The 10,487-nt window shown below is 44.4% G+C and overlaps 1 long non-coding RNA gene across 1 annotated transcript; it reads right to left on the bottom strand.

Annotated features, from left to right (window-relative positions):
• Positions 1 to 1,437: 1,437 nt before the first annotated feature.
• Positions 1,438 to 3,247, bottom strand: LOC123119939 (uncharacterized). Its single transcript, XR_006459106.1, has 3 exons — positions 3,040 to 3,247; positions 2,865 to 2,927; positions 1,438 to 2,427 (listed from the first exon to the last, which is right to left on the bottom strand). It is a non-coding gene; the product is annotated as an uncharacterized lncRNA (long non-coding RNA).
• Positions 3,248 to 10,487: the final 7,240 nt, after the last annotated feature.

Here is a 10,487-nt window from a genome sequence, read left to right as displayed (position 1 = left end):
TCCAGCAGATGTGGACCATTTCTGAACTAAGAACGTACCAAAAGGTAGCTGGATTCCAGCAGCATCAGTAGATAACGTGTGAAACAAAGTTGTAGTTACTGGCCCTTGGAATATATAAGGTATATGAACCTGCCAACTTGCCTGACTATGACTTTTCCAGGACATGCAATCTGCATTTGCTGCAAACAGCGTGTTAACTTATCCTCTGTCATCATTTTTCCCTCGTCTAAAGACATGAGGAGGAATGATGATTCTAATATCCGCATTTCGTCAGCTAGTATGTCAACATCATTTAAATATGAATGAGAAACCATTCCTCTCTTTAGTGCCTGCAAGAAAGAAGGAATCCTCCTGTGTGTTCTTTGAAGAGACTTGTTATGATGAGCTCCAATATTAATTCTGTCAACACCAACTCAAAATGTCTCTGTGTTGCTGTGGCTACTACTTTGGTTTCTTCCTGTGTCATACTTGCTGGAGACATGAATGAGTATATACAATGGGAATGGCACAGCAGTTCTAACAGCCCATGTCGTGCAACTTACTGATCGACGCTTGCGAAAGCTGAGATTGGCTTGGCTAACATTCTCAACAATGCAATGTGGCTGCAGGGCACGCTCAATTGCTCTTCTAGTCCAAAGATGTAACGACAAACCATAGATCTTTACCTTTAGATGTTTAGTCGTTGTCTCCATCATTTCCTCAATCTAAAAATCGTACAGTATTGCTTCCACTGGCACACCAACATTTTTCACAGGATAACATAAAACTTCAGTCCCATCTAGTATCATGGTCACTCCACTGGATAGAACCGCACGTGCATAAGCTGTGGTTGGCTCATTCATTAAATCTAGCACCAACCGGTCTTTTGGTTTTCGTACGGAGCATACAGATATGGTTGATATGCCAGATGAATATGTTCTGAATTGAGTGGGGTGACGTGGTGCTCATCTATAGGCAATCCATCATAGCGTGCTAGTATGTAGTGGGAACACAGCTCCACACCCTCACTGGTCTTGTTTTCTACTCCACTTATAAAACCTTGTGAAGAAGTAATATCATCAATCATGTATCTCTCTGTTAACATCCACTTGCTCAATTGATCGACTGTGGTAGTAATAGGTGTGTTAGGAAGTCACAAAGATAAAAAGATATGTATGCCTGCTCGAATGGCACTTGGTGTAGCATTAGTACATTCATACACCTGTGGGTAGGTCGAAAGGCCAGGATTTGTTCTTCTCCATGAGATGATCTCTGGTAACACTGAATCGATGGGTAAAGAGGGTTGTTTTTTATCTATTGATGAACAAGGAGAATTGAGTAAAAAGGGCAAATAGTTATCTGTATATTACGCTAGCAAATGTTCATTGATTTGGTCTTGGAAGATTAAAGCAAATGAATGTATGTTTATAGCAAAGATATTGAAAGGAAGGATCACAGTGGATAAAAGCAAAGACGTAGCATAGATAAATAACATTGTCTTAACACGTCAACATAGACTTTATACTTATACATGACCAGAGTGAAGTTCAGAAAGGATAAAGATTTCTAAGCCGAAGCTATGAGCAGACAGCTTCGCATCTTATTTAGGCAACCTAGGAGACTAAACACAACAACCACAGAGTTGCTTCCTAGCGGTGAAGCCATACATATACAGCTTCACATGGCAACGAGACAGTTCAGCAGGCTCAATATGACGCTCATGGGGATCGGACATAGTGAGCATAGTCCTCATCCATGTCTTGATGAATATCATCGGCTGAATTTTCATCTGAGTAGCCACTGTAGCCTTGTTCAGGCACTTCATCATCTGAGTACATGCCTTTTTCCTCTAGGAACTGAGATGTTGTAATTGTAGAGCTTTGAAGTGCGACAACTGAAATGTGAATCTCCATGATAGCTTGCTTCATATTAGAAACACACATCGAGGCAGCAGGGTCCAAGAAAACGCCAGCAAGGTCTTGGATTTTGTTTGATGCATTGTGCACTTGTTCCACATAGTTACATGCCTCTTTAGTTCTCTACTTGATGGTTTTGCTGTGCTGGTTGATTTCCTTTGATTGTTCTAGCAGCCTGGCTGATAATCTTGTATGTGCCATTTTCTGTTGCTCTAGCTGATAATAGTTATAGTCCACAAGCGCCTTACCCTCTGTGTTCTGCATGTATTCGATGGCCATATCGACTGCATGATTCATTGATGTTACCCATCCTGACATATACAGCTTGATAATTTAGTCCACCGCGCTGAAGCATGGTACCGTTTTTTTGTGCGGTGAAATTCAATCTCTGTTCTAAATCGATCTTGTGGAAGATGATGCACAAAGTACTGGTTTAGGGAGACCTAGTTTCTCGAACATTGCTTCAGCTAGTGATGTGCCGGATAGCTCAACCAAATCCATGAGAATAGATCCACAAGATAAACCCAGAGGGCTGGCAGAAGGTATAAACACAGCGTCCATTAAGAACAATAAGCATTGAGCTTTAGATTGCATATATGCACTAACAATTAAAGAACGTTCTAGTGAACCTATGATAAAACGAAACTTTAATATCATGAGGACATAGGGAGAGCCAAGGGAGGGAATGAGTCTAGAAAGATAACAGCAAGCATGAATATAGAGGAACGGAGCAGCTTGCCAAAGATTCAGCTGATTATATTTCAAAATAAATTAAAGGTATTGAATTATCCACCATGCTGGTCTTGTGCAGGTGTAACATTTACAAGCATGTACCAGGACAGGAAACGAAAGCTATCAGACCATCCCTCCAACCGATTTTATGTAGATAAGAAAATCATAAGAAAGCATCTATATGGACAGTGCATTGTAAAGCAGGACTATGACCGGAGCTGAAATGGAAGGATATACCTTGGTAATTAGGGTTGTCCTGGCTGGAGGATCTTGTTGCCCTTGGTGAGCATCAGAACAGATCTAAGATGCAAGAAACCAAAACGCAGTCAGAGAGAGAGAGAGATTTCTCTATCCACCAGCACCACGGGGGAATGAGAAGGATGGAGCGAGAGGTTTCCATGAGGAGGATCACCTGGAAGTTGGCCGGCTGGGAGCTCCCCTGCTTGTGGGAGATCCAGGCGACCGCAGGTATAGTGCAGGCAGAGAGCATCGGAGGGTGAGCGGGTGAGGGGAGGGGAGGGGGAGGGAGATAAGAGCGGGGCAGCAGATAGAATACTTTTTTAGATCAACGGGATAAGATTGGGTGGATGTGGCAGGCTAGAAGAAGGGCCGCGACAAATATGGTTCGATAGAAATGCCATTGGCCCAAAGGGAAAGATAGGCTACTTATTCTTTTAGGTGAGAAAAAAATACTTGCAGGGGGTGAAGATGCATTCTATGCTCCTGTTGTGAGGTAACTAATATTGATCTTATTAAAGGAGCAAAGTCTATTTTCTATATTATCTTTGATGACTTAAAAATTAGCGCCACATTTGCTGTGACCTTAGATAAACCTACAGCCTCTGACAAAGCACAAGGTGGAGCTTGGGCGCTCGAGGTAGGGGCGGACATGGATGAGGAGACACTACAGGAGCTTCTCCTTCTTTGGGACCGGACGGCAACAATCATGCTCACTACGGATATGCTAGACCATATTAGGTGGGCTTGGGAGGACAACGGCCACTACTCGGCGCGCTTGGCCTACGCGTCCAAATTTTGGGGCTTGGAAGTGGCTCCATACACGGATATGGAATGGAAGTCTAAAGTCCCATTGTAGTGCAGTTTTTTCACCTGGCTTGGCGCGCTGAATAGATGCTGGACCTCAGGTCCCTTGGCGGCCTTACCCATCAACCGGCATGCCCTTTTTGCGACCGGGGCATGGAGACGATCAACCACATTCTACTGTCCTATGTCTTTGCTAGGACGGTGTGGCATATGGTTCTTGAGGCCCTAGGCAAGACACAGTGGACGACGTCAGAGGCGGAGTTGAGGCATTGGTGCAATTCTTGCAAAGCGAATATCGAAATCAAGGACAGTCATAGCATTCTCTCTCTTGGACTGCGGGGAGTATGGAAGCACTAGAACGCCATTGTCTTTGACGGAGCAACTCCATCCGCTACGCCCGTGGTTGCCAATATGGAAAAGGAATGTAGAGCGTGGAGCATAGCCAGCCTCCTCAAAGGTGAACTCGCCACCTTCCTCAGATGTCTAGCTAAGTGGATGGGAGTGAGTAGTTAGCTATGTAGGTGACCCTAAGGGCGTGCACTCTTACATGTAATACATTGTAAGAATGGTATGCGGATGGGGCTCTTTCCCCCACTCCTTCTTTAATATATGATGATACGCACACTCATGCGTATTTTAGGAAAAAAATGTACAGCAGAAATCAAGCTTTGTTAAGGCCTGGGGACACGACAGGCGGGAAGCATATGGATCTACTTAAATCTAAATAGAAAGGATGAATTGCATAAGTATTGGAAAAAACACTTGGTAGCAGGTAACCAGTCAAGGACACAAGGAAAATGGAAGAAGGATGATATTATATGTGCTGAATATTAAGATTTCATAGCTTTTAATCCGTGATGCTTCTATTAACACTAAAAGAAGAGGAAGACAAGACTTGAATGATGCAGTGCAGAAGCCAATCAACTGGAAAAATTATTATGTCTGGAAATCTGAGATAAATCAATAAAGGAGAACCATTTTTAGATCATCAAGCCCAGCAATAAATGAAAAGCTTAAGCAAACACACACAATATAGTAACAACGGTAAGATCTAGATAAAGTAGGATAGCCCAGTTGTATTTACAGAGAGCAGAAATTGTCATACGAAGGAGGATAAGGCAGAAAGGGCCAAAGGCGATATTTACAATGCATAGTAGCTGGTCTTTTTAACGGCTTAGATAGAGGAATTGTTACGACAGTCGCTTGACATACGTCCGTAGGTGTCAAAGTCTTGCCTTACAAAGATGCACAAAATATATTAAGTGCATGTCCAGAAGTGTGCTGAGTTGACGACCTCCAAATCCGCTGTCTAGATCGTTCTTGCGGTGCAACAAAGTGGGAAATCTCTCGTCAACGACACATCCATTCAGCGGTAAACCTAGATTGATAAGCAGATAGATCAGAGAAGTTACCCTGAGGAAAACAGAAAGCACAATCATTATATGATTACATATCAATTAGCATGGTAACACGGAAAAGCAAACGGAAAACACGCTAGTCATACCGTATGTACATATCTAGTGCAGCTCATGGAAGAACTACTGCCTTGCCTTCTTTGGAGCGCCAGTCCCCTTTGCAGCATGGTTTGTCCTGAGTTTTGGCCATTGGCAAAGCGAAGAGGTGTGTTAGTAAGTCCAATTGCATCGAAAAGGACCCAGAGGTATAGGATGCAATAAAAAACAAGGTCATAAAGATTAGGCACATGAAATGGATGATGCCATAAACAGGCAGAAAGAAAACCAAACGCTAACACACAGCTAATTCAACTGTATGGTTAATCAACTCGAGTTCATGAATCAAGTTATCTTGCATGGGACAAGGAAAATGGCATGTGCTTGTAACGTTTTACTTGGCATCTGACCGTTTGAATAAAACAGCAATTGGAAAGAAAATATATTCAAATAGCATCATATGCATCAGATCTATAGAGAACCATGTATTGGATTAAAAAAAAGTAATGCAAAGTAAGGGGCATGAGGTCACATTCTATGCTAAAGCCACTGAATATAACAATTATGAATTTTAACCTTTTGGTTATATCCTGGCCAGCAGGAACGGTCTTTGAATCCTCGGCAGTTTTAGCTCAAGTTTCCTCGTCAATCTGTTTATTTTAGCAGCATCAAATACTATTGAAAATGAGGCTCTGTCTGCATAGAAGCAGAAACATATTTGCATACTTAAAATGCCCACGAACATTTGTCACGGATGTAGGCTGAACAGCTTTTCCAGCAGAAGCATCGCCTTCAGCCTGGGGAGCTACATTCGTATTGGAGTCAGATAGGGTAGCGTCCTTAGACTGCGATGGTCCAGCAAGGAGCTTGCGGCGAGCATTTTGGACACGGTGATTTGCTGTTAAAAAAATTTATTCGTAGGAAAACATAATGAATTTTCAAGATGCATGACATGGCAAAGTCAATGCCAATACCTCGGTGTTTTAGGCTTTATACCATGTCCTTTTACTTTGAACGTGGATATAGAAGTGTTCATCTGCCAAACAAACAGTGCAGGAGTCAAACGACTGAAAGGAAATTTTAGAAAGAGAACCAGTAGTAGATATACCTCATCGAGAGGCAACACGACAAGCATAGACGATCATGTAGGGTAAGAAGTGAGGATAGGCACGGTCGTGCCTGAGCTATTAGCAGAAGATGATGCGCCAGATGCGTGTGGCGCACCAGCAATTCCCAAGGGCACAAGATCAAGTTTAAATGCTTCAGCAATCCTGCTAACTTGAAAGGACAGCTGGGTGCTTGAAGGCTGGAAGCTCTTCCTGGTGATAGAAACGACAAGCCTAAACTTCTGGGTAACAAGACGGGAAATTTCAACAGGCAAGCCTACATCAGCACCTCCTATCTAAGCAAGATCAAGTGCACTTGTAAAACCCGGGTACTTGCGGTGAATCAAAGTCATGAGTGGCTTGCCAACAACACTCTTTGCAGCCCTATCGAAGAACATAAATTCCGCCTCATCTGCACCATCGCTTCCAAAGGTGCATACATAGTACCTAGACATTGCAAGGCAAACGGATTCAGAAATAATTTAATAGATAGACCAAAACAGAAGTTCTTGTGGGAAAAGCACTCACGAAGGATCTGCTGCAACAGAAGAGCAGGTGTTGTCTAAGCACCGGTATTGTCTTCCATAGTATATGTTGTTTTATGGCATTCCCTGCATGAGGGAAACCACCAGCAATAGTCGGTGTCCAGACCTGTAATATTAACCTTGACCACTAACTATTTTTTCTGTGTTGATGAGAAACAGAAGTGCAGTGAGAAGCAAGCAAAAAACACAGCAGGAACATCACAGGAGAAATAAAGAGAAAGAGAGAATACCATATTATCAAACGGGTCAAGAGAAAGCAGCTCCCGAATGCTCATTTAAGAAAAAGGGTTTCCCCCGGCTTTATATTATAAAGCACACAACCGAACATCCAGCTCGCTGGAGCCGCAGCACAGATAAGCCCAAAAGAAAACAAAAGAAAATGCAAGAGAAATAAATGCCGACACCGGCAGATCAACGAAGAAAGGAAGACCGGCAACCACTGCACCCTCCGACGAAGTACCACCGCGCTCCCAGCATTTTGAAGCGCCTCGCACCAAGCAGCACCTTCAAGAAGGAATGCAACGCCGCCGCCGCTGTTGCCTGAACAAGTTCTAGGGTTTCCCCCGGTACGCGAGGGATGATGGGGAATGGATATATCCGACGCCCCTCAGGAAGGTCCGATGGCGCCCGCAAACGTCACCACGTCGGTGCCGGACAAGCCGGCAAGGATTTCTCCCGATCCACAACCACCACCATCACCCCAGGCACTTCGAAATCCACAACCACCACCATAACCGATCATCACGTGAAATGGAGTAGCTTTCAATGGTGAACATCATTATGTTGATCATATCTACTATATGATTTGCGCTCGACCTTTCGGTCTCAGTGTTCCGAGGCCATATCTGCATATGCTAGGCTCGTCAAGTTTAACCTGAGTATTCTGTGTGTGCAAAACTGGCTTGCACCCGTTGTAGATTGGCGTAGAGCTTATCACACCCGATCATCACGTGGTGTCTGGGCACGACGAACTTTGGCAACGGTGCATACTCAGGGAGAACACTTTTATCTTGAAATTTAGTGAGAGATCATCTTATAATTTTACCGTCAATCAAAGCAAGATAAGATGCATAAAAGATAAACATCACATGCAATCAATATAAGTGATATGATATGGCCATCATCATCTTGTGCTTGTGATCTCCATCTCCGAAGCACCGTCATGATCACCATCGTCACCGGCGCGACACCTTGATCTCCATTGTAGCATCGTTGTCGTCTCGCCAATCTTATGCTTCTACGACTATCTCTACCGCTTAGTGATAAAGTAAAGCATTACAGGGCGTTTGCATTGCATACAATAAAGCGGCAACCTTATGGCTCCTGCCAGTTGCCGATAACTCGGTTACAAAACATGATCATCTCATACAATAAAATTTAGCATCATGTCTTGACCATATCACATCACAACATGCCCTTCAAAAACAAGTTAGTCGTCCTCTACTTTGTTGTTGCAAATTTTATGTGGCTGCTACGGGCTTAGCAAGAACCGTTCTTACCTACGCATCAAAACCACAACGATAGTTTGTCAAGTTGGTGTTGTTTTAACCTTCGCAAGGACCGGGCGTAGCCACACTCGGTTCAACTAAAGTTGGAGAAACTGACACCCGCCAGCCACCTGTGTGCAAAGCACGTCGGTAGAACCAGTCTCGCGTAAGCGTACTCGTAATGTCGGCCCGGGCCGCCTCATCCAACAATACCGCCAAACCAAAGTATGACATGCTGGTAAGCAGTATGACTTATATCGCCCACAACTCACTTGTGTTCTACTCGTGCATATGACATCTACGCATAAAACCTGGCTCGGATGCCACTGTTGGGGAACGTAGTAATTTCAAAAGAAATCCTACGCACACGCAAGATCATGGTGATGCATAGCAATGAGAGGGGAGAGTGTTGTCCACGTACCCTCGTAGACCGAAAGCGGAAGCGTTAGCACAACGTGGTTGATGTAGTCGTACGTCTTCACGATCCGACCGATCAAGTACCGAATGCACGGCACCTCTGAGTTCAGCACACGTTCAGCCCGATGACGTCCCTCGAACTCCGATCCAGCCGAGTGTTGAAGGAGAGTTTCGTCAGCACGACGGCGTGGTGACGATGATGATGTTCTACCGACGCAGGGCTTCGCCTAAGCACCGCTACAGTATTATCGAGGTGGACTATGGTGGAGGGGGGCACCGCACACGGCTAAAAGATCAAATCAATTGTTGTGTCTCTAGGGTGCCCCCCTGCCCCCGTATATAAAGGAGCAAGGGGGGAGGTGCGGCCGGCCAGGAGGAGGCGCGCCAGGAGGAGTCCTACTCCCACCGAGAGTAGGACTCCCTCCCTTTTCCTTGTTGGACTAGGAGAGGAGAGGGAAGGAGAGAGGGGGAAAGGAAAGGGGGGCGCCCCCCTCCCCTCCTTGTCCAATTCAGACTTGGGGGGGAGGGGTGCACGGCTGCCCCTTGGCCGCCTCTCCTCTTCCACCAATTGGGCCCATGAGGCCCAATAGCCTCCGGGGGGTTCCGGTAACCCCCCGGTACTCCGGTATATATCCGATAACCCCCGGAACCATTCCTGTGTCCGAATATAGTCATCCAATATATCAATCTTCATGTCTCGACTATTTCGAGACTCCTTGTTATGTCCGTGATCACATCCGGGACTCCGAACAACCTTCGGTACATCAAAACTCATAAACTCATAATATAACTGTCATCGAAACTTTAAGCGTGCGGACCCTACGGGTTCGAGAACTATGTAGACATGTCCAAGACACGTCTCCGGTCAATAACCAATAGCGGAACCTGGATGCTCATATTCGCTCCCACATATTCTACGAAGATCTTTATCGGTCAGACTGCATAACAACATCCGTTGTTCCCTTTGTCATCGGTATGTTACTTGCCCGAGATTCGATCGTCGGTATCTCAATATCTAGTTCAATCTCGTTACCGGCAAGTCTCTTTACTCGTTCCGTAATACATCATCCCGCAACTAACTCATTAGTTGCAATGCTTGCAAGGCTTAAGTGATGTGCATTATCGAGTGGGCCCAGAGATACCTCTCCGACAATCGGAGTGACAAATCCTAATCTCGAAATACGCCAACCCAACAATTACCTTCGGAGACACATGTAGAGCACCTTTATAATCACCCAGTTACGTTGTGATGTTTGGTAGCACACAAAGTGTTCCTTCGGTAAACGGGAGTTGCATAATCTCATAGTCATAGGAACATGTATAAGTCATGAAGAAAGCAATAGCAACATACTAAACGATCGAGTGCTAAGCTAACGGAATGGGTCAAGGCAATCACATCATTCTCCTAATGATGTGATCATGTTAATCAAATGACAACTCATGTCAATGGCTAGGAAACATAACCATCTTTGATCAATGAGCTAGTCAAGTAGAGGCATACTAGTAACACTCTGTTTGTCTATGTATTCACGCAAGTATTATGTTTCCGGTTAATACAATTCTAGCATGAATAATAAACATTTATCGTGATATAAGGAAATAAATAATAACTTTATTTGTAACGCCCACGATGCGGCTATATCTCCTACGTGTCGAGGCATGACTTAGAGGCATAACCGCATTGTGGTTTTGTCGCAAGAAGGGTCATCTTCACACAATCCCATGTAATGAACAAGAATGGGATAAAGAGTTGGCTTACAATCGCCACTTCACAAAATACATAAAAATAATTCATACATCATCCAAAATA

This window comes from Triticum aestivum, chromosome 5D, assembly GCF_018294505.1.
Source record: "Triticum aestivum cultivar Chinese Spring chromosome 5D, IWGSC CS RefSeq v2.1, whole genome shotgun sequence".
In the NCBI taxonomy this organism is placed as follows: Eukaryota; Viridiplantae; Streptophyta; class Magnoliopsida; order Poales; family Poaceae; genus Triticum; species Triticum aestivum.
Note: the sequence above shows the minus strand (reverse complement) of the source record. Positions and strands in the feature narration are given on the sequence as shown.